The sequence below is a fragment of the Pelophylax lessonae genome (genome assembly GCF_965119305.1).
Source record: "Pelophylax lessonae genome assembly, chromosome: 1".
Lineage (NCBI taxonomy): Eukaryota > Metazoa > Chordata > Amphibia > Anura > Ranidae > Pelophylax > Pelophylax lessonae.
This window is the reverse complement of record NC_138768.1, coordinates 469,805,172-469,829,096: the sequence shown is the minus strand read 5'-3', so window position 1 is coordinate 469,829,096 and position 23,925 is coordinate 469,805,172.

Here is a 23,925-nt window from a genome sequence, read left to right as displayed (position 1 = left end):
CATGTATTGAACATGTCTCTCATAAATTCTTTCAGGTATGGTATTAATTTCTTGTAGTAATGTATAGTAAATCCATCGGGGCCGGGTGCTTTCCCTGTTTTAATATTTTTTATAATTTCCATTATCTCTACTACTGTGATTGGAGAATCTAGGATCTTACTCTCCTCTTCTGACAATTGTGGTATTTGTGAGGATTGTACATAGTCCTCCATCTGCGTCTGTGAGACTTTCGGGGTTTTTAAATTATATAATGTTTCGTAATATTTTTTAAATTCTTGGGTTATCTGTTTGGGGTAACTAAATTTCTGTCCTGCGTCATTTACTATATGTGGTATATATGACGACGATTTTTGATCTCTAAGTTATCTTGCCAATAACCTTCCGCATTTATCACCTGATTCATAGATATTCTTTTTAGTTTTCTGAATTGTTGCTTTAGCCTTATAGGTTAAAAGTTCATTAATTTCCTTTCTTATTCTTAGGAGTTCCTCCTTGCCCTCTGTTGTCGGCGCGTGCTTATGTTTTGCTTCTGCTATATATAGGGATTGGAGTAGATAATTTAATTGTTTATTTCGTTGTTTTTTGATCCTAGACCCGTGTTTGATTAGTATCCCTCGTATGACTGCTTTATGGGTTTCCCATATTATACCTGGGTCTGAATCTTCTGTAATGTTAGTCCGGAAAAAAAATTCAATCTCTGATTCAACCTCTGCCATAGTCTCTTGGTCCTGTAGAAGACTTTCGTTCAGTCTCCAGGTTGTTTCTCTCCTTTCTCTTTTATTTGGTAGCTCATAAGTTATTGTAATTGGGGCGTGGTCGGACCAAGTCACTACCCCCATCTTTATGTCTTTTATAGCATGTAATTGACTATGAGGGATTAAAAAATAATCTAAACGGGAATATTGTTGATGTAAGGGGGAATAAAATGAGTAATCTCTCTCTCCTGGGTGTTTAAGACGCCATGCGTCTATTAATTGACCTTCTTGTAATATTTTGGAGAACTTTTTTTGTACCCTTACGGGGATTGAAGATATTCCCCGTGATGTATCCTCTGCTGGGATCAGGGGAATATTCAAATCTCCTCCTATTATAAGTTGTCCTTCTCTAAACTCATTTAATATGTTCATCACTCTACCAAGGAATCCATCTTGTTTTATATTTGGTACATACAAATTAGCTAATGTAAATACGGTCTCCCGTATCGTCCCTTTTATAAATAAGTAACGACCATTTGGGTCATTCAATATTTGCTTACATTTCCAAGGTAGATTCCTTGATATCAGGATGGACACCCCTTTTGATTTTGCCTCTAAGTTAGTTGCATGGTAAACTATAGGGAAAGAATTATTACCTAGCCTTGGGCATTTATCCTCTCTAAAATGTGTCTCCTGTATCATAGCAATGTCGACCTTTGATCTTTTCAGGTCGTCTATCAGAATTTTCCTTTTTTCCGGCACATTAAGACCTTTTGCATTAATAGATAAAATTTGTATATTTTCCATTTTGAAAAGAGAGAAGAGAAGAGAAAAAAAAAAGAAAAAAAACCCACCCCCCGGGGGCTTAGGGGGAGGGGGGGAAGGTACCTGCTTGGCCCCTTAATTATAAGGGGTCGCTAATGTAGCTTTACGCTGAGTTGCTCTTCCAGTTACTATTGGCTCTTTGAGCAATTTCCTAAATGGGGTTATAGATGGATCAGGCTAGAGAATATCCAGAAAGAAAGATAAAAACACAAATATCTACAAGAGGAACTCTCCCCTCACACTCCCGGGTCCCGACCCAGGTATTTTCCAAAGTCTAATGGCATTTCTTCATACGCCTCCGCTTCCTCCACTGATCCCTCTCCCTCCCCCTCATGTCCCCCATGTCAAGCCATACGGCAAAAAATAGAGGGGAAAAAAAAGAAAAAAGTAAAGGAGAGAGATGGAGCAGGGCATATCCATCACCTCTTCTACTATTTCCCCCCTCCCTTCTTGATACCTTGATCTATCGTCTATTTATCAATTCTTCCTCCAACCCCTACACCTCCCAAAAAAAAAAAAAAAGGGAAAGACCTCCCTTGTCACCGTGTTCTCTCACCCTCTTAAGGGACCTCTTACTTCGGTCCTATTAAACAATTTAGTGTTTTAGTTTTGAAAAAAAAAAAAAAAAAACACACACAAAAAAAAAAAAAAAAAACCCTACAAACCCCCTTCTATTCCTGTGTTCTAACACCCTCTTTAGAACCTCTTAATGCGGTCCTATTAAACCGTTAAGTGTTTAATCTAAATAATTTTGTGTCTTTACGTAAAAAAAATGAAAATAATATCAGTAAATTAAGATACACATTAAATTTTATATTATATTGTTGTTTGTGAATTGTGAATATCCCATTCCCCTTTCTTATCTGCCCATTTACCCGCCATTTACTAGGCAGATATCCACACATTTATTCGTTACCCCGTGAAAGAAAAAAAAAACCCTTCAATAAAACTCAAAAAAAAAAAAAAAAACACAAACCACACTACAGAAAAAAACCAAAACCAAACAACAAAAAAAAAGACAGTCAAATTAAACATCCTAATTCAAGGCCTAAAAAAAAAAAAAAGGCAACCCTCTTTCGGCTTATATAATCACATAAATGTCCACCGTCTATCCGAGGGACTCGAAAATTCCTCACTTTTCTTCTCCTCTTTTCCTTAAAAAAAAAAAAAAAATAGGAAAAAGCAAGGTGGGGGTGGAGGTGGTGTGTATCTGTCTTCAAAAATTAGGGGACAGACCTCCTCATACTGTCCTCTCCTTAAAAAAAAGGAAGAAAGGAAAGGGGGGGGGGGAGGGGATGAAGGAATTTTCTCAAAACAACACAACAAAAAAAAAGAGAAAAGGGTTACCAGAAGGGCAAAGCATCAGTATATTTGTATATGTATATATTTGTTCAACTACCCTCTTCCCCTTCAGAAAAAGGGATTTAGGGGCCCCCTCAAAAAGGGAAAAAAAAAAAAAAAAAAGACCCAAAAAAAGTCCATCCTTTTCATTATTTTATCCAGGTACCTTAGGCGTGGGCCACTTTATTTCCATTCCTCCCCCTTTCCCAAGGCCCCCCACTTGGGTACCTCCTTGTTCTTAGAGGGGTTACAAGCCAGTCCTGTACCTCCACCGGTTCCGTACCAAGAAAATCAAATAGATTACGTAGTTCTTCTGGGGTGCGTAGAACAAAAAAATTACGTTCCTTAAAGAAAGTCACTGCAAAAGGGTACCCCCATCTATACCCGAAACCTAGCTGTTTTGCTCTTTCCAACACTGGCCGTAATAGGGCTCTGCGGTACAAAGTGGCTTTAGAAAGATCCGGAAGTATCTTTATTTTGGCCCCTGCAAATTCAACAGAACCCATGTCCCATGCTTTGCGGAGGATTTCCTCCTTCTGTGTATAATAGTGTAATTTACACACAATATCCCGGGGCCTGTTGGGGTCTTTACTTCTATACCCCGAAGTTCTGTGGGCCCTGTCTATTTCCATGGGGGACATTGGATGGACGGTGGGGGCTAAAAGTTTCTGAAGAATGTCTCTCACCTTCTCATGTGGGTTTTCCCCTTCCTCCTCAGGGACACCTCTCAGTTTCAAATTCCCCCTCCGGCTCCGGTCTTCTAAATCTTCCATCTGCAATTGCATATTAATGGAGGTTTCATATAGCGCTTTTGTGGTTTTACCTAGATCATCCACTTGTTCTTTAACTTCAGTGGTCTTCGCTTCATTTGCGGCAGCTCTGTTTGCTAGATGTAGCATGTCCTTGCGAAGTTCTTGCATGTCTGCCCGATGTGTTTCTTCGATCCGCATGATCAGCGCCTCGATTTCAGCTTTTGTGGGAAGTGCTTTTAATAAATCCTTGATATCAGGGCCCGCCAGGTCTTGTTGTTTAGTGAGGTCTAGTCCGGCTTCCTTCACTATGTTCACCCCCGAGCCTATAGTCTCTTCCGGCAGCTTTTCCCCTCTCTCTGTATGTTGAATTCCTTGTATGCTTAGCTTTGTTTGTGTGCCTACACGTGGCGCCGCCATTTTAATTTCAGAGGTATCAGGCAGTTGATGATAGAAATACTGCTGTATATCTCCAGATCTCCTCTGCGAGTGGCGCCTCTCCACTCGTGAGCGTTCGCTGATTGAGCGGGTCACCGGGCGAGACTTGGCCAGTTTACTTGCTTGCATGCCGCATTGACGATACCTTGTCGGGCCGGTCCGGGAGCGTGGTAAACGGGGAGCTTCACTCAGACATCCTCATCTCACGCCCTCTCCAAGCCACTCCCCCCACTGCCAAGCCTGTTGTCTACCAGTACCCCCAAGTCTTTTTCCATCCTAGACTCACCCAGAGGTTCCCACCCTAGTGAGTAGCTTGCTTTCTGGTTTCTGGCCCCCAAGTGCATTTCTTTACATTTTTCAACATTAAACCTCATCTGCCATGTAGTTGCCCACCCCGTTATTTTGTTCAGGTCCGCTTGTAAGGTTTCCACATCCCGCATAGAAGATATTGGCAAGCTTAGTTTAGTATCATCCGCAAATACTGAGATTGTACTAGATATCCCCTCCTCTAGATCATTTATGAATAAATTAAACAAGATTGGTCCCAGGACAGAACAATGGGGGACCCCACTTTCCACACCCGCCCAATCCGAGTACTCCCCATTAATCATCACCCTCTGGACTCTCCCCTGGAGCCAGTTCTCTATCCAGGTACTCACCTTATGGTCCATACCTACCTGCCTTAGTTTGTACAGTAAGCGTTTGTGGGGAACGGTGTCAAAGGCCTTTGCAAAGTCCAGATACACCATATCCACAGGCTTTCCTTTATCTAGGTGGCAGCTCACTTCATCGTAGAAGGTTAATAGATTGGTTTGGCAAGAACGATTTTTCATAAATCCATGCTGATTACTACTAATAATACAGTTTTCATTACTAAAGTCTTGTATGTGGTCCCTTAACATCCCCTCCAAAATCTTGCAGACTACAGATGTTAGTCTGACCGGCCTATAGTTACCCGGGATACACCTCGGCCCCTTTTTAAATATTGGTACCACGTTGGCTTTTTTCCAATCAGCTGGCACCATACCCATCTGTAAACTATCCTTAAAGATCAAGAATAATGGTCTGGCAATCACCTGGCTGAGCTCTCTAAGAACCCTCGGGTGCAAGCCATCCGGTCCCGGTGATTTATTTATGTTAAGTTTCTCTAGTTTAGTTTTAAGTCTATCTTCTTCCATGGCGGCACTTCCTGAGGTGTGTTGTTTAGTTCGGCCTTACAAGCTAGGTTTGTGTAGCCCCCTGATTCTTTTGTTAAGACTGAAGAGAATAAATTATTTAACACTTCAGCCTTTTCTCTGTCCTCTGTGGCCATATTTCCTTTGTCATCTTTTATGGGGCCAATGTGTTCTGGCCTCGCTTTCTTACTGTTCTTACTGAACTTCTTGGGGTTCTTTTTACTCTCCTCTGCTATATGTCTCTCGTGTTCTATTTTAGCCGTCCTGATTTAGTTTTTACATTTCTTATTACACTCTTTGTAATGCTTAAATTCTGCCAATGACCCCTCAGTCTTGTATTTTTTGAAGGCCTTTTCTTTAGCACTAATATGCATTTTTATGTTGGAGTTTAGCCACCCAGGGTTTAATTTTGCTCTTTTAAATTTATTTCCCTTTGGAATGCACTGGTCAATCCCCTTGTTAAGTATGCTCTTGAAGCACTCCCATTTTTTCCTCCGTGTTCTTTGTTCCCAGGGTTCTATCCCAATTGATATTTTCTAGCAGCGAGCGCAGTTTTGGGAAATTGGCTCTTTTGAAATTCAGCGTCCTTATATTACCCCTCTGCTTCCTATAACTGTAATTAATACTGAAACTTATTGACCTATGGTCACTGTTTCCTAAGTTGCCCCGTATTTCTATATCCATGAGCAGGTCTGTATTGTTGGTAATCAGTAGGTCAAGTACCGCATTGTTTCTCGTCTGTGCATTCACCATCTGACCCATGAAATTATCCTACAAAACATTTAGGAACTGCCTAGCCTTGGCTGAGTGTGCGGTTCCTTCTGCCCAGTCTATATCAGGATAATTAAAGTCCCCTATTATAATGACATTTACCATCCTTGCTGTCAATCCTATCTGTAAAATGAGGCCCGCCTCCCCCTCCTCCCTCTGGTTGGGGGGGCCTATAGCATACGCCCAATATTACCTTCCCCACCGTGCCTTCCCTTTGTGAAGAAAGAAACGCCATTGATGGAAAGGGTGATGAATATTGTAGATAAGGGGTGACCAGCACGTTCCTACTTCACACCCAAAGTGAGTATCAAAGTCTGCTTACCAGAATATATTGACCACTAGACTACAGGTGGTCTAATCAGGCACAGGGAAGTAGGTCTCCCTCAAACCATGTACCCGTACATGGTTTGAGGTTCACCCCTCTGCAGTCCCCCCCCCCCCCCCAGCTCTCTAAGTCCCTTATGTAGCTGAAAACAGAGGTCATGTGATCACTTATATAAAAAAAAAAAGGATTCATATTTTTTTTTCCTGGTGCCTTCATAGCAGTATACATATGGTTGGTTGCTCCACCAACGACCAACCCACAGGACTTCTTTAACTCTATAAAAGAAAGAGCTGCCCCCCTCCCCCCCACGCCATTCTTTTTTCTGTTCTCAAGCCTGCAGGATCACCTGGATCAGCCCTTACCTCATCACCGTGTTGGTGTTACCATTACAGGTTCATGCTCCCCTGTAGTATGGAGCCCTAGGACTTAGGCTTCTAAATGCGCCAATAAGTATAGGAGCATGCTTTTTTTCTGTGGATCTTTTTTAAGGCAGGGGGGCTCACAGGGGTCAGATCTTTCTCTTTCCACTTCCCCTGGGAGGTCCTCTCAATCTTGGGAGCTATCCCAGTTGTGGCTGGATCAGGTTGGACAAGGAGCCGCTTTACAGATATCTCTACACCAGGGGTGTCAAACTCACTTTCATCGTGGGCCGCATCAGCATTATGGTTGCCCTCAAATGGCCTGTTATTATTATTATACAGGATTTATATAGCGCCAACACTTTACAATATGATTATATCTGTAAGATTAGATGTCCAGAGCACCCCACGCCCCCTTACATGAGATGTCAAGAGACCCCCATCAGAAGTCAGGAGTCACCCACCCTTCCTTACATCACAATGCACCCCCTTACATTGTGCTGCTGCCAGGAAGAAGATGTGGGTGGATCTGGGAAGAAGAAAGTTCAGGATCTGGAGGAGAACCAGAGGAGGGCTGGAGTCAGCCTCTAGAGTCTGCTGAATGCTGAGACAAGGGGAGGCAGAGGCAAGGTGGTGTTGCGGCTGCACACAGAGGTGCAGGATCTGTAGGAGGAGTTCTGCCCTCCTCTCTGCTGCAGACTGCTGGGAAGGGGGGAGTGGGGGGGGGGGGGAGACAAGCCTCTCTGAAGCAGCACTGGAGTGCAGGATCAGGCAAAGGCGTTCTGTTCTCTCTACTGCTGACTACTGAGACATAGTGGGGGCAGAGACAAGGGGGGTACCGGAGCTGCAGGAAAGGGGCGAGGGTCACATCAAATGGCCTGGGGGGCTGCTTTCGGCCCACGGGCCTTGTGTTTGACACCTGTGCTCTACACACTTCCTAGACTGTGGCAACACTAAGTATGGGAATACCTGAGAGAATACGCCTCTCCAAGCTCCTCCATGCGGGATCTGTCTCTCGGGCAGACACACATCCAGGCTTATCATTCTCCTTACTATTTGCAGCTGCCTCCCGCACTCCAGTGTTGCAAGGAAAATATCCTCAACACACCACAAGGTAAGTGGCTGCACCGCTCAGGTAAGTTTTTTTTTTTACATTAAAAAAAGAGCATTGGGCGTATTACATGAAACATCAAAATCTCTTTTGTTTCATTACAGCCCGCAACGCCGATCGTCCCGCAGAGACACGCCGGATAGGAGGTCCAGAGGCCACGGCAGTTCAAGACATGCTCAGGAACACTTATCCTCTTCTCGTGCATCTCACAAATACAGCAGATTGCCTCATCACTCCGCCATACAGTTCCACCCGGCCCAGGCACAAAGCATTCTGGGTCTGTGGCAAACAGGGCCTACCAGAAAAACTGCAAAGATGTTTCATGGAGGCTATTGGCGACCGGGAAAAAGACGTGCAGGAATCCATCGATACGATGAAAAGACTGAATAAAAACTCAATTCGAGAATTAAACCTGTCCCAGGAGTTTGGGGTCCCAACCACAAGTGAAAGATCTGTTGAGACTCCAATCCAACAAGCGGATTCAGGCTCCAGTTCTAAGGATAACAGGGACACATCAGAGGAAAGTTCTTCTGTGTTTGATTTCAGATTGGTCAACCCGTTCGTAGTGGCGGTAAAAGATGTGATTCAGTGGGAGGAGACACCTGAACCCCCTGCTAAGTCCAGAAAATACTTTCCCCACCTGAAGAAGAAACCCCTGACTTTTCCGCTTATGGATGAGATAAGGGATGTTGTGATGGATGAGTGGTGGAAGGTGGAGAAGAGACCGATCGTCTTTAATGGTTTCAACAAAATATATCCTCTGCCAGAGTCGAATGTCCAACTATTTGATTCCATGCCATCGGTGGACGCGTCAATCATAAGGCTGGCCAGAAACACAACGCTACCCTTAGAGGATGCAGTCTCTTCCAGGGAGGTCCTAGATTGGAGAATTGAGGTGGATCTAAAGAAGGCCTATCAGGCAGCCGGGGGAGCTTGCACGCCGGCAGTGGCTCTAACCTTGGTATCAAGGGCAGCGTGAGCTTGGACCGATAACATCAAATTGGCCCTCAGACAGGGCATAGATTCTGACCAGCTTACTGTATAAAGGCTCTTGATAAATTTAAGTTGGCATCAGATTTTGTATCTGAGGCGGCCATTGATACCTTGAAATTTTCCTGCCAGAGCCATGTTATATTCAGTCACTACCAGAAGAGCACTTTGGCTGGAACAATAATTGGCGGATCTTTCCTCTAAGGAAACGTGGTGCCGCATACCCTACGGCGGAAAAGCTCTATTTGGCAAGAAGCTGGATACTGCAATTAATAGAATAACAGGGGGCAAGAGTGGCCTGATCAATAAGGATAGGAATAAAAGGAAAACATTTGCAACAAGAGTGGCATTTCAGCAGAAGGCCAGGGACGCCAGAACATATCGCTCAGGAAGAGAATATAAAAGGGGCTGGAAGGGCTCCCAGGCCACCTTTTTTTAAGATGGGAAAGCAGAAGGCTACAACCTCTGCGCACAAAAATCCGAAATCCTTTTGACTTTTTGCCCACCCAAGCCAGGCCAGTGGGTGCCCGTCTCAGGGCATTCACTCAGGTTTAGGTGGAAACCTGTTCGGATCAGTGGGTCACTTCCACAATCCTTCAGGGGCATTTTATGGAGGTTCAAGCACCAACCACCCCGCTCTTCTTTTCTGCCTACCAGGATTCCAAACTCCAAAGAAAAGCGGAAATTTCCCCAGTCTTTTTGGTACGCAAAAAATCTGGAGGATGGAGACCAGTTCTAGACCTGAAGCGGTTGAATAGGTTTATCTGTCTCGAACATTTCAAGATGGAATCCCTCAACACGGTTATCGTAACTGTACAGCCGGAAGAATGGATGGTCTCTATAGACCTCCAAGATGCGTATCTGCATATACCGATCCATCACGACTTCCAGTTATTCCTAAGGTTCAAGATAGGGGAACTTCACCTACAGTTCCAGTGCTTGCCCTTTGGCATATCAACCTTTACAAAAGTGTTGGTGGCAATCCTGGCTCCTCTCCGGGAGAAGGGGATCTGTGTTTTACATTATCTGGATGACATTTTAGTCCTATCTTAAGACAAGGAAGTCCTGAAGATCCATCTACAAGAGGTCATGAGCACACTGATTAAATACGGATGGCTAAAAAATTATGAGAAGAGCCAGCTCATCCCGGCACAGAGGATGATCTATTTAGGAGCACTATTCGACACCCAGAGGAAGACAGTGTCGCTCCCTCCAGAAAAAATCACAAGGAAAGTAAAAAGGGCACTGGCAAGCAAGTCCATGTCAGCATTGGAATGTCTGAGTCTCTTGGGATCGTTTTCTTCGTGCATCCTGATGGTGAATTGAACCCAGTGGCATCTCCGTGGCTTTCAACAGGGGTTTCTATCCCAGTGGAGGAGGAGGTCCCTTTCTCAGAGGATACTGATCACGATATCTATGAAGTCCAGCTTGTGGTGGTGAACGGGCCACCCAATCTTTCAAATCACTGTCATCTTGGCCCCATCTTGTGGATCGCTATTACATCTGACGCAAGTCGGTTGGGTTGGGGCGCTCACTACAAGGATCAGTTGATCCAAGGAAGATGGCAGTTCGACTCAGAGGATGTAGTCTCCAACATCCTAGAGCTGAGGGTGGCCGGGAAGGCTATATCACACTTGGCACCTCTTCTCAAGGGCAGCTCTCTCCTGTTAGGAATGGACGACAGGGCAGCAGTGGGCTACGTCCAGAACCAAGGGGGAACCCACAGCAGATCGTTATCCCTCAAGGTAGCCCTGATTTTAGCATGGGCCGAGAAGAACCTTGTGAACCTCAAATGGTACTCTTAAGGCTGCCTTTCTTGTAGCTGTCATCTCAGGCCATAGGCTTTTGGAAATCCAAGCCTTGGGAGCTCAGGAGCAGTACATTACGTTCTTCCCGGACAGGGTAGCTCTACAACCAATTCATCAGTTCATACCTAAAGTTCCATTTTAATCAGGAATGGGTTCTCCCAGCTTTTGAAGAAGACCCAGCTACGTCGAAATTACATGAACAAGGACTCTACATTGATTCATCGATTTAACACAACCTTTCTGTACAGACCATCCCCTATTTGTTATTCCAAACGGAGGTAGTAATGTCAATATAATATATCAAGGTATATTCCCCGCGCCAAGGAATGAATAAAACCAGTGAATAATATAAGATAAAAAATTATGATATAAAATATAAAAAATAAATTGTCATCATAATAGAAAGATATGGTGATATGTATTTTTTTTTAATTTTAAAGAAATAATTCTAATATAATACATTTAAAAAAAAAAAAAGAAAGATATGGTGAATGATGCAGCAGCAGCTATAGAATAAATTGATACGTAACCGTAATAGTCTTAATAGTAAGACTACCTACAGCGCTTGCTGGGTCTGCCTCTAGTGGTAAAGGTAAATTGTGTTGTGTGAAATTTTTTACCCAGATGTAAACATAATAACGTGTTCAAGTGCAATAAATATCTAACTAAACCAATATATAGCAATACAGTATAAATAACAGTGCAGATTGCAAATACATAAATTAATGCTCAAATAAATTATATAGAACTGTGGTGAGAGCTATAAAGTGCATGTGATAAAAAAAAAAAAATATATAGATATGTAAATCAAGTCCAAATATAGTGACTGTAGGGACCAGTTCAAATAATATAAGTCCTTTGTGCAAGTGTGCTTATCGAGTAAGCTCAAGGTGCAGGTGCTCAATATGGACTTCCAATATCCTTTGTGACAACGATCTTTCCACCATGGTGTGGGTAAATTGAATGACTTACCAGATACAGTGGGTCCTATATGCCTTATAGCATTAGGACCATTTATGCTTTATTGGCCCCCCGGGCCAGGAAGGGTTCCCCCTTAGCTCTCCGGTCGGGTAGTGGGATGGTAAGGATTCCTCCTCTCCTATCACCTCTCACAGGGTATGGGCCAAAGTATATAGGAAAATGGAAAATGCTTCAGATGGTGTAGTATAGTATGAAAAATATTTATTCCCAATCCGGGGGTAAAATTGCATAAAAGCGTTTAAAAAATATGCCAAGCTTGGCATTTGTTTTAAACGCTTCACACAACTTCACACAACTTCACACAACTCATTTTACCTTTACCACTAGAGGCACACCCAGCAAGCGCTGTAGGTAGTCTTACTATTAAGAGTGACGGTTATAAATTGAGGTAGTGTCAAGGTCTTACCTTGCCCTCCTGTTGGCAGCTATCTTGGACATGTGCAGACTGCTGCCTCTTATAGACTCTGATTGCATCATCACTTCCTGCTGCCTGGGCATCGCACATTGATGATGCTGCACACCTGACTATATCTATCATCTGTTGGGTTGTAATCCTTGCCCTTGTGTTTGTGCTCCAAGGTGCATCTCTGCTAGCAGTCTTCTGTTCGCTGTGTTCCTCCGTGTATGACCTGGCTTGGCTGACGACTCTCCTGGCTCTCCCCTTGGCATCAGCTGAAGACCTGGCATTGGCAGACGACCCGGCATCGGTAGGCTACCACTTCTGAACCCGACCTCGGCTTGGATGACTACCCGCTCCTGGACTTGACCCCAGCTTGTTCCGGCTCTCTCTTCCTCACTCTTGCTGTGCGATTATTGTTGTTTTCTCCAATAAACTGCTTTACTTTACCTGCATCCCCATGTGGTCTGGTTTTCTGGCACCCTGACAGTACATAAGGGCCATGAATCCTGACGATGCATGTGTTCCTACGCTTCCCATGCTGGTTACCAGGTTTGATCAACAAGATCACCTTTTGGGTCAGTTCACTCAGGCGTTGCAGATGTTGCTTGCACGCATAGCACTCCTTGCTCCTGGTGCTGCTAGGCCAGCGGTTCCTCCTGTTTTTGCACCCGCTGCTGCTCCTGTTGCCACTCCTGCTCCTGCAGCTGCAGCTGGAGTCGCTGTTACCAGAGGGATAACTGGTGCAGCCCCTCTCCCGCAGCGCTATGGAGGTGAACCGAGTCAGTATCATGGCTTCCTAAACCAAGTGGGCATTTATTTTGAGATGGTTCCTCGGGGGTTTCCCTCTGACGGGTCCAAGGTGGGCTTTCTAATCTCATTGCTCTTGGACAAGGCCTTGGCCTGGGCAAATCCCTTATGGGAGAACAATAATCCTGGGATACTCATGTAGCGGACTGTCATTCTTTAATAATGCAGATTTACCCCCCCTGGTTTCTTCAGGCTGTGTGTGTGGACCTTTAAGACTGCTTTCAGCAGAGGTCAGCCTCCCACAGGAAATAGAAGAACAGGATTGTGTGAAATGTAGTTCTGAACTGTGAGCAGACTGTTGTTTGGATTGCAGAAAAAAACACATTCCCATGATGCAATGGGGGGGGGGGAGGATCAGAGCAGAGCTAGACACTTGCCTACTTCACAGCGTCGGTCTCTTTGCTTCCTGCACTCAGCGAGGACAGATCAGCCTGGGAGGTGTGCTGAGACACAATCTGTGTTTGAGGCCTAATGCATGAGGCTTCAGCAGCGCGGATGCTGGTGATCGCACAGTGGCGGATGTTACAGCAGAGTAACCGGCCAGGTGTGGAGGATTGCTGAACAAGGACACTGATGGATTGGGTGAGAGATATCTGATTACAGCACACACTGTCATTGACAGAAACAGAGCAAGGAAAGGCCTGTGACACAGTTTAGCTTGGACAGAGAGCTCCATTGACATATACCGGTTGCCATAGGATTCTGTTGTGCTGAGTTGGTGCGTGGAAAACCAGAAGGCCTCACTTCATACACTCAACTTTCCCTGATTGTACATCTATTTGACTGAGTCTAAAAACCCACATTCCTTCCTAATTTGGATTTCAATTATTTTTTTTGCCTTTACCGTGGATTACAAATATCATTCCTTGAATGATTAAGGATCTCTTTGCCGGCAAAGACTACCAAGGCCTTGCTCAACAAGGAGACTCACCCATTCCACAGGAAAAGGGGGCCCCCTATAGGTGACAGAGTGCACTCTTTCAGATTGTATTGCAAATGTGGTAATAGAGCAGCTGAGCTAGTTTAGGCTAAATACATTATCCTTTAATAACTTTAAGATATTTGTTGTACTAGCATTGTCACTCTCACATTATTGGAGGAGCAGTATTCCATTGAAATAGCAATTCATATACTATTTCTCATTCAAACTTTTAATATACCTACATTTGTTTATTTCCAGAAATTCTGTAATCCTGAGTCTTGAGTTATTTTCTGACTCTTGGGTTTTAGGACTCAGGCTTTCCATTTGGTTCTCTTTATCTTTAATTCCTGTTGTGTTGATTTGTAACTGCTACACTTTAATTGTCCAGTAAACTGTTAAACTGGTGCTTCATTGTGTCTAAGTGTATTCTTAAAGGCGCATACACCCAGAAAATCACCAGATGTGCCAGAGGGGTGGAGCTTGACCTTGGAGGTTGAAAGGCGGAGCAAGGGACCCGTTTTACTTCAGCGGCTCCTGAGGGGGTAGCACTACACTCGATTACCCAAGTTTTGTTGCCTCCTTTCGTAGGGTATTTGTTGTGCCTGCTCGCTCTGCCTCTGCTGCTAAGCTGCTCCTGTCCATTGAACAGGGTATACGAACCGTTGCCTGCCGAGTATGGCATCGAATTTCGTACCCTGGCAGCAAAGGTGGACTAGAATAATCAGGCTCCAGTGGCTGTCTTCCCTCATGGTCTCTCCGTTGAAGGACGAGATGACAGCCAAGGATTTCCCTGATGAGCTTGAGGCTCTTATTTCTTTCCTGATTTTGATCGATACCAGGCTCAGGGAGAGACCATTGTTTAAGGAGCGCCTGCGGTGGCCCCCTACCAGATTGGCTCCTACGTTTTCTTTCCCACCCATTCCTCCCTCACCTCCCACGCCTCCTGGGTATGGTGCGTCTGGCTATGAACCCATGCAGCTGAGGTTCACTCGCCTTTCCAAGGCTGAGCGGGCCTTTAGAAGGAGGGAGGGCGGTGCCTGTATTGTGGCCTTGGTGGGCATTTCCTGAAATCTTGTCCTACCCGTCTGGGAAATGCTCGCACCTAAGGTCCTGTCAGGGGCAGATCTTAGGTTAAAAAATTTCCTCGTCCCCAGTTTCCCATAAAGATAAACCGCTCATCACAGTTGTCCTCTCCTGGGCAGTGGGTTTGTGGTTACTTAGGGGTTGGTAGACTCCGGTGCTGGCGGTTACTTTATTGACAGTACATTTGCTGCTGCTAATTCCATACCCTTGCAGCCCCATGTTTCTCCACTGGTTATTGAATCGATTGATGGCAGATCCCTGAAACCAGCACAGGTTACCCACAAGATATGGCGATAGGGGCTGTTCACAGGGAGTCAACCTGTTTCCAGGTTATATCGTCCCCACACTAGTCCATTGTTTTGTGTTACCCTTGGCTTCAGAAACACAATCCGACCTTTGATTGTCGGTCGGTCGAAATCCTCTCTTGGTCTCCATAGTGTGGTGCTGTTTGTATCCATGGGCCTGTTAAGGTACTTTGTATCTCCTCAGATTCAGTGTTGCCTACTGAATATCATGAGTATCAAGATGTATTCGACAAGGTGCTCACTGGTACTCTTCCTCGTCATCATCCGTACAATTGTGCCTTAGACTTGCAACCTGGTGCCATTCCCCCCTCGTGGCAGGGTTTATCTTCTCTCAGTTGTGAAGATTAAGGCCATGGAGGAATGCTTTGCAGATGTGCTTGCACGGGGGCACATTCGCAAGTCCACTTCTCCAGTGGATGCCGTTTTTTTTTCATAAAGAAAAAGGGGGGTGAGTTGAGGCCTTGCATTGATTATATTATAGGGGCTTCAATCGCATCATGGTCAAGAATGCATACCCGATTCCATTGATTACTGAATTGTTCGACCGCCTGAAGGGAGCAACGGTCTTTACCAAGCTTGACCTAAGGGCCGCGTATAACCTTGTAAGGATCAAGGAGGGCAATGAGTGGAAGACTGCGTTTAATACCAGAACCAGTCATTACGAATCTCTGGTGATGCCCTTTGGCTTTTGTAATGTGCTTGCTGTCTTCCAGGAGTTCATCAATGATGTCTTTCGCGATATGTTGCAGTAATTCGTTGGTAGACTATTTGGCCGACATCTTGATTTACTCGGACTCCATTGAATCACACTACCTGGTTGTCAGACAGGTACTGCAACGGTTACGTGAGAATGGGCTTTTCTGTAAGCTTGAGCAATGTGAATTCCACCTGTCACAGGTTGCCTTCTTGGGCTACATCATTTCAGGTGAGGGGTTCTCCATGGACCCTCAGAAGGTTTCGGCTGTTCTACAATGGCCTCACCACAGCAGTCTCCGTTCCATTCTGCGTTTCCTTGGGTTTGCCAACTACTATCTGAAATTTATCAGGAACTTTTCTTCTTTGGCTAAACCTATCTCAGATCAGACCAAGAATGGCAGCGATTCCCACAATTGGACGCCTGCTCCCATCCAAGCTTTCGAGGACCTCAAGTCTGCTTTCACTTCGGTTCCCATTCGGTCTCATCCCAATCTTGGTTTGCCCTTTGTCCTAGAGGGGGATGCGACGGAGACGGTAGTAGGGAGCGTCAAGCACCTGATGGACCCTTACTTCCTTGTGAGTTCTACTCCAAGAAGCTGTCTCCAGCTGAATGCAATTACAAGATTTGGGACAGAGAGCTCTTGGCCATTATCCTGACTCTCAAAGAATGAAGACACTTGCTCTGAGGTTGTATGGTTCCAGTTCTCATTCTCACCGATCATAAGAATCTGACGCATCTCTCGGAGGCCAAGAGGCTCACACCCCGTCAGGCCAGATGGGCCTTATTCTTGTCTCATTTTAACTATGTGGTCTCCTATTTGCCCGGCTCCAAGAATGTTAAAGCTGATGCCTTGTCTCTGCAGTTTTCTCAGTTGTCCAGGGAGGTCTCGGTGCCGACACCGGTCATACCTTGAGATCATATCCTGGGTGCCATCCGCACCAACTTAACCCTTCCTCTTGGGGAACAGATCTTGGCTGCCCAACCTGATGCTCCAACAGAGAGAGCTGCTGGCATATGTTTTGCTTCAGACTGTTGCGCACATACCACAATTCCAAGACTGCTGGTCATCCTGGTAGGAACCAGATGTCCTGGGCTATTTACTGTCAGTTCTGGTGGCTATCTCTCCGCACTGATGTTGCTGCGCATGTGGCTGCTTGTTTGGTCTGTGCCCAGAACAAATCTACTTGGCACCTTCCCTTGGGCCTACTGCATCCCATTCCCAATGGGGAGGGTCCCTGGTCTCACCTGGCCATGGATTTTATTATGGAACTTCCCGCGGTTACACGGTTATCCTCATAGTTGTTAACCGGTTCTCCAAAATGTGCCACTGTGTTCCGTTTAAGTGGCTGCCTACCACTCAGGAGCTTGCCTCTGTGTTTGCCAGTGAGGTCTTCTGTTTACACGGGTTGCCTGAGGAGATTGTCTCAGGCCGTGGGAGCCAGTTTTGTCTCTAGGTTCTGGTGTGCCTTTTGCTCCCAGTTGGGTATTAGACTCTCCTTCTCCTCGGCCTACCATTCGCAGTCCAATGGTGCTGCTGAGCGTTCCAAGCAAGCTCTGGAGCAATTTCTCCACTGCTATATCTCTGACCATCAGGACAATTTGGTGGATCTGCTACTCTGGTGGAGTTTGCCAGAAACTCTGCCATCAACTTGTCTTCTGGAATGTCTCCATTCATGGCCATCTATGGGTTCCAACTCACTGTGTTGCCCGAGTTGTTATCGCCACAGGACATCCCGGCTGTGGAGGATCATCTTTGCGCCCTCCGTTCCTCTTGGGTGCAGATTTGAGAGTCTTTACCGGTCTCTGCACAGCGTCAGAAGCTCCAGGCAGACCGGAGACATTTATCTGCTTCTTCGTACCAGGTCGGGGAGAGGGTGTGGTTGTCGACCCGTAATCTCAACCTCAGGGTGCCCACTCCAAAACTGTCACCCCGTTTTGTTGGACCTTTTCGCATCTTCCGTAAGGTGAACCTGGTGGCCTATGCCCTTGATCTTCCCCCTGGCATGCATATCTGTAATGTCTTTCACATGTTACTTTTGAAGCCACTGGTTTGCAATCGCTATACTTCTTTACTTCCCCGCCCTCGTCCCATTCCTGTGGAGTAGGATGAGGAGTATGAGGTTAGCAGCATCTTGGATTCTCGTCTGTTCTGAGGTCAGGTTCAATACCTGGCGCACTGGAAGGGTTATTGTCCTGAGGAGCGCTCCTGGGTTTCCTCCACTGATGCTCGTGCTCCCGCCCTTCTCCATGTTTTTCATGCTCGCTTTCCTCAGAAACCGTTTTTTGCTCTTCGGAGGAGGGGCCATTGAGGGGAGGGTACTGTCAAGGTCTTACCTTGCCCTCCTGTTGGCAGCCATCTTGAACATGTGCAGACTGCTGCCTCTTATAGACTCTGATTCAAAAGGCTTATCGGACTATGAAGGGTTAATGGTGTTCTCATGCTGTATATTCTTCTCTATTTCTCATGTAGCTATCCTTGATTCATAGTCATAACATCTTGTTGTTCAGATATGTCTGACTCTGCAGAAATAGTTTCATATGAGAATATAAGTCTGTTATGGGAATACTCTAATTTGGGTAGTATGCCAAAAAGTATCATGTGATCGTGAGTCATACTGAAGCCAAGCCCCTTATTGCGAAATAATTTTTTCTGTTGTTCTTACTGTATATACGTATGTAAATAAAGTGGATGACGCTATCAAACATACAAACACTCACCCAGTGCTCTGGCCATTTGTGAGATTACTGCTAGTCAGAATGAAACTACTATAAATGTTATAACCTATTAAAATATCAAGCTGCTTCTGTAATAACAAACACAAGCAAAGAAAGTGTTATTGACAAAAAGGCAATCCCAAACATAATTGTCCAATCACACTCAGCAGTGCTGTGTCCAGGGCAGCCATCAGGGGGGGACAGCCCATACACATGTAGGGGGCCCAGGCATTCTGAGGGGCCCAGCCACCCAGGCCCCAACCAACAAGTGTCACGGAACCATGAACCAGACGTACAACAACAGATAAGTGAAAATAAGACAGCTTTATTGAAAAACAAGCTATAAAGCAAAAGTCCAAACGGATGGCGAAACCGATGCAGAGTCTTTGCGAAGCCAGGGGTCAGGAACCGGCAGGGTAGTCAGACGAAGCCAGGATCAGGAACCAACAGGGTAGTCAGACGAAGCAAGGATCAGGAACCAACAGGGTAGTCAGACGAAGCCAGGAACAGGAACCAACAGGGTAGTCAGACGAAGCCAGGAACAGGAACCAGTAGTAGCAGCAGTCTTAGTAGCATGTGAACACAGGAGGACCAAGCAGGGAACTGAAGCCACAGACCTCCTATATATATGAGCTAGGCATCCAGCTCCTCCCAGTGGGAAGGAGGAGCCGCAGGGTGGGAGGCTACAAGAACCCCAGAAACCAAGATGGCCGCCAGCACATGTCAAACGAAGGAGAACAGCAAGAAGGTAAGACCATGACAGTACCTCCCCCTCAAGGGCCCCTCCTCCGCGGAGTAAAGAACGGTTTCAGAGGGAAGCGTGCGTGGAAGGCTCGGAGCAAGGCAGGAGCATGGACATCTGCGGAGGGAACCCAGGAACGCTCCTCTGGACCATAACCACGCCAATGAACCAAAAACTGCACCCGACCGCGGACCAGGCGTGAGTCCAGGATATTGCTCACCTCATACTCCTCACGATTGCCCACTCGGACCGGACGAGGCCGAGGAACCGAGGAAGTGAAACGATTACACACCAGAGGCTTCAACAGGGAGACATGAAACATGTTGGAGATCCGCATGCCAGGAGGAAGCACAAGGGCATAGGCTACCGGGTTTACCCTGCGAAGCACTCGGAAGGGACCAACAAAGCGAGGCGCCAGCTTGGGAGTGGGCACTCGAAGGTTGAGGTTGCGGGTGGACAACCATACACGGTCTCCGGCCTGGTAGGAAGGAGCAGGCGCTCGTCTGCGATCAGCCTGAAGTCTCTGGCGCTGCGCAGAGACCTCAAGGGACTTCTGGATCTGTACCCAAGAAGCACGTAGGACGGAAAGGTGATCCTCCACAGCCGGAATATCCTGGGGAGAGAATACCTCCGGTAACACGGCAGGTTGGAACCCATAGTTGGCCATGAAGGGAGACGTCCCAGAGGAAGAGTTCACCGCCGTGTTCCTGGCAAACTCAGCCCAAGGCAGGAGGTCAACCCAATTGTCTTGGTGATCGGAGACATAGCAACGAAGGAATTGCTCCAAGGCCTGATTGGATCGTTCTGCGGCCCCATTGGACTGAGGGTGGTAGGCCGAGGAGAAGGAGAGATGAATCCCCAACTGGGAGCAAAAGGCGCGCCAGAACCTGGACACAAACTGACTCCCCCGATCCGACACAATCTCCTTGGGCAAACCGTGCAACCGGAAGACCTCCCTGGCAAAAATCGTGGCCAACTCCTGAGCAGAGGGTAACTTCTTGAGAGGAACACAGTGACACATTTTGGAAAACCGATCCACAATCATGAGAATGACCGTATGGCCTCGGGATGCAGGGAGGTCCACAATGAAATCCATCCCCAGGTGTGACCATGGGCGCTCCCCGGTGGCTAAGGGTTGCAGAAGGCCCAACGGAAGGTGCCGAGGGGACTTACTCTGAGCACAAACGGAGCATGCCGCTACATATGCGGCGATGTCGGAACGTAGGGAAGGCCACCAGAACAGACGTGAAACAGCCCAGGACAGCTGATTCTTTCCAGGATGCCCTGCGGTCTTGGAGTTATGGTAGGTTCGCAACAACCGAGTGCGCAACTCCTCAGGCACAAAACATCTGCCGTTGGGTCTCCCAGAGGGAGCACCAGATTGAGCCGCCAAAATCTGCTCACCCAGGGGAGAGGTCAGGCTGGTGCGAATGGCAGCCAGGATCTGATTCGGAGGTATGACCGAAGTCGGAATCGACTCCTCCCTGGACAGGTCGGAGTACTGCCGTGATAAGGCATCAGCCCTGATGTTCTTGGAACCGGGTAGGTAGGAGACCACGTAATTAAAACGTGACAAGAACAGAGCCCATCTGGCCTGACGTGGTGTCAATCTAAATCAGGAAAGAAATAAGAGACTCGAGCTCCACTGGTAGGTCCTTAGCTGCAACCTCATCCTTCAAGGCATCCGAGAGACCATGAGAGAAAGCAGCGACCAGAGCCTCATTATTCCAGCCCACCTCTGCTGCCAGGGTACGAAACTCAATGGCGTATTCAGCTACGGATCGTGAACCCTGTCTGATGGACATAAGGAGCTTCGCAGCAGAGGCAGCACGAGCCGGCACATCGAATACCTTCCGAAGAGAAGCAACAAAACCGGAAAACTCGGCAACCACCGGATTGTTGTTCTCCCATAAAGGGCTGGCCCAGGCCAAGGCCTTGTCCGAGAGCAGCGAGATCAAGAAGCCCACCTTTGATCTCTCAGTAGGAAAGGCATGTGGCAGCAACTCGAAATAAATGCCCACCTGGTTAAGGAAACCTCGGCACTGAGTTGGCTCTCCCCCAAAGCGCTGTGGAAGGGGGGCAGAACCGGACATACCCCGAAACACCGCGGGCGCAACAACAGGTGTCGGGGTAGACTCTGGCGCAACAACCGGAGCGGCAGTAGGAGCGGACCCAGGAGCGACAACCGACCCATCAGCAACGGGAGCGAAATGAACCGTGCGTTCAAGCAGGGTTTGCAACGCCACGGCGAACTGACCCAACAGGTGATCCTGCTGATCAAGTCTGGCAACCAGCGTGGGTAGTGAGGATGGCCCTGTACCGTCAGAATTCGTGGCCTGTGGTACCGTGCGTTCAAGCAGGGTTTGCAACGCCACGGCGAACCGACCCAACAGGTGATCCTGCTGATCAAGTCTGGCAACCAGCGTGGGTAGCGAGGATGGCCCTGTACCGTCAGAATTCATGGCTTGGTCCTAATGTCACGGAACCATGAACCAGACGTACAACAACAGATAAGTGAAAATAAGACAGCTTTATTGAAAAACAAGCTATAAAGCAAAAGTCCAAACGGATGGCGAAACCGATGCAGAGTCTTTGCGAAGCCAGGGGTCAGGAACCGGCAGGGTAGTCAGACGAAGCCAGGATCAGGAACCAACAGGGTAGTCAGACGAAGCAAGGATCAGGAACCAACAGGGTAGTCAGACGAAGCCAGGAACAGGAACCAACAGGGTAGTCAGACGAAGCCAGGAACAGGAACCAGTAGTAGCAGCAGTCTTAGTAGCATGTGAACACAGGAGGACCAAGCAGGGAACTGAAGCCACAGACCTCCTATATATATGAGCTAGGCATCCAGCTCCTCCCAGTGGGAAGGAGGAGCCGCAGGGTGGGAGGCTACAAGAACCCCAGAAACCAAGATGGCCGCCAGCACATGTCAAACGAAGGAGAACAGCAAGAAGGTAAGACCATGACAACAAGACAGAGTTGTTGCTGCTGTAGTAACTAGCAATTGCTAAAGCATGGAGGATGCAGAGTAAGCCGATGCAGCTGAAGGGATGCCTCTTTGCTGAAAATGTGAGGCTGTCTTCTTTACTGGATTGGGATGTGTCTTTGTTGAATATATGAGGCCATCACTTTACTGGATTGCGATGTCTCTTTGCTAAATATATGAGGCTGTCTCTTTGTTGGATTAAGATATCTCTTTGCTGTATATATGAGGCTGTCTCTTTACTGGATTGGAATGTCTCTTTGCTGAATATATGGGGATGTCTCTTTGATGGATTGGATTCATTTTCATTCATTAAGTTGTAAAAGTGTTAAAATAGAAGTGGGTGCACTGAAGGACTCGGTCGGATGGCCAGTGGGCAGATTCAGTGGGACGGCCAGAGGGCGGGCCCCGCAAAATGTTGATGGTCAGGCTCAGAAGGGCCCAGGCCTAAAGCTGTGTAAGGGGCCCCAAAATGTCTGATGGCTGCCCTGGCTGTGTCCCTAGACACAATAGACCTACTTCCCCCGGTGGGGTCCGATGATACAAAAGTGCACTATGTCTGTGTGTGTTCCCGAAAATTTGTAGGGAGTCCATCTAGCCATCCGGTTCAAACTTCCCTAACAGGCTAGTGGTCTTCTGGTTCCTAATGCAATCAATGTTCACTTGACGCAAGGATAGCCTCTTCTTGGGCAGCTCTAGCACAGGTGTCCCTGGAAATGATTTGTCGTGCGGCAAGTTGGTCGTCATTTAACACCTTCATGGCCCATTATAGCCTGGACCCAGCCGCACTGACTTCCGGTGATTTTTGGAAAAAAAACAAAATACATTTTTTGCAGCAACCCTCCCTATGAGCGAGCTATTTACCATATGTATGCGGCCATGGAGGCAACAAGAAAATGGAAAATTGAATACTTACCTTTCTGTAATTTTCCTTTCCTGGTGCCTATCCATGGCAGCATACCCCCCCCTTTCCGTAATCTACATTTTTGAGACTAGTTACAAGAATGGTGTGGGGGAGCAGCTCTTTCTTTTATAGTGTTAAAGGGGTCCTGTGGGTTGGTAGTGGGTGAAGCAACCAACCTTATGTATGCTGCCATTGATAGACACCAGGAAAGGAAAATTACGGAAAGGTAAGTATTCAATTTTCTGTTATATTCACTTGCTGACCGCAATACGTATATACAGGTGCATCTCATAAAATTAGAATATCATCAAAAAGTTAATTATTTTAGTAATTCAATTCAAAAAGTGAAACTCATATATTTTGGCGGTGTATTTTTTTTTTAGCATTGATCACTAAATTGGTGTCACTGGTCCCTAAAAAGTGTAATTTAGTGTTAGATTTGTCTGCTGCAATGTTACAGTCCCACTAAAAATCGCTGATTACCGCCATTACTAGTATAAAAAATAAAAATTCCATAATTCTATCCCATAGTTTGTAGACACTATAACTTTTGCACAAACCAATTCATGTACGCTTATTGGGATTTATTTTACCAAAAACATGTATTCAGAATACATATTTGCCCAAATTGATAAATAAATTTGAATTTTTATATTTTTTTATTGGATATGTTTTATAGCATAAAGTTAAAGAAAAAATATATATTTTTTTCAAATCTGTGGGGAAAAAAAGGACACATTTTATTTAGGTACTTAGTCGCACAACCGCGCAATTGTCAGTTAAAGCAGTGCCATATCCC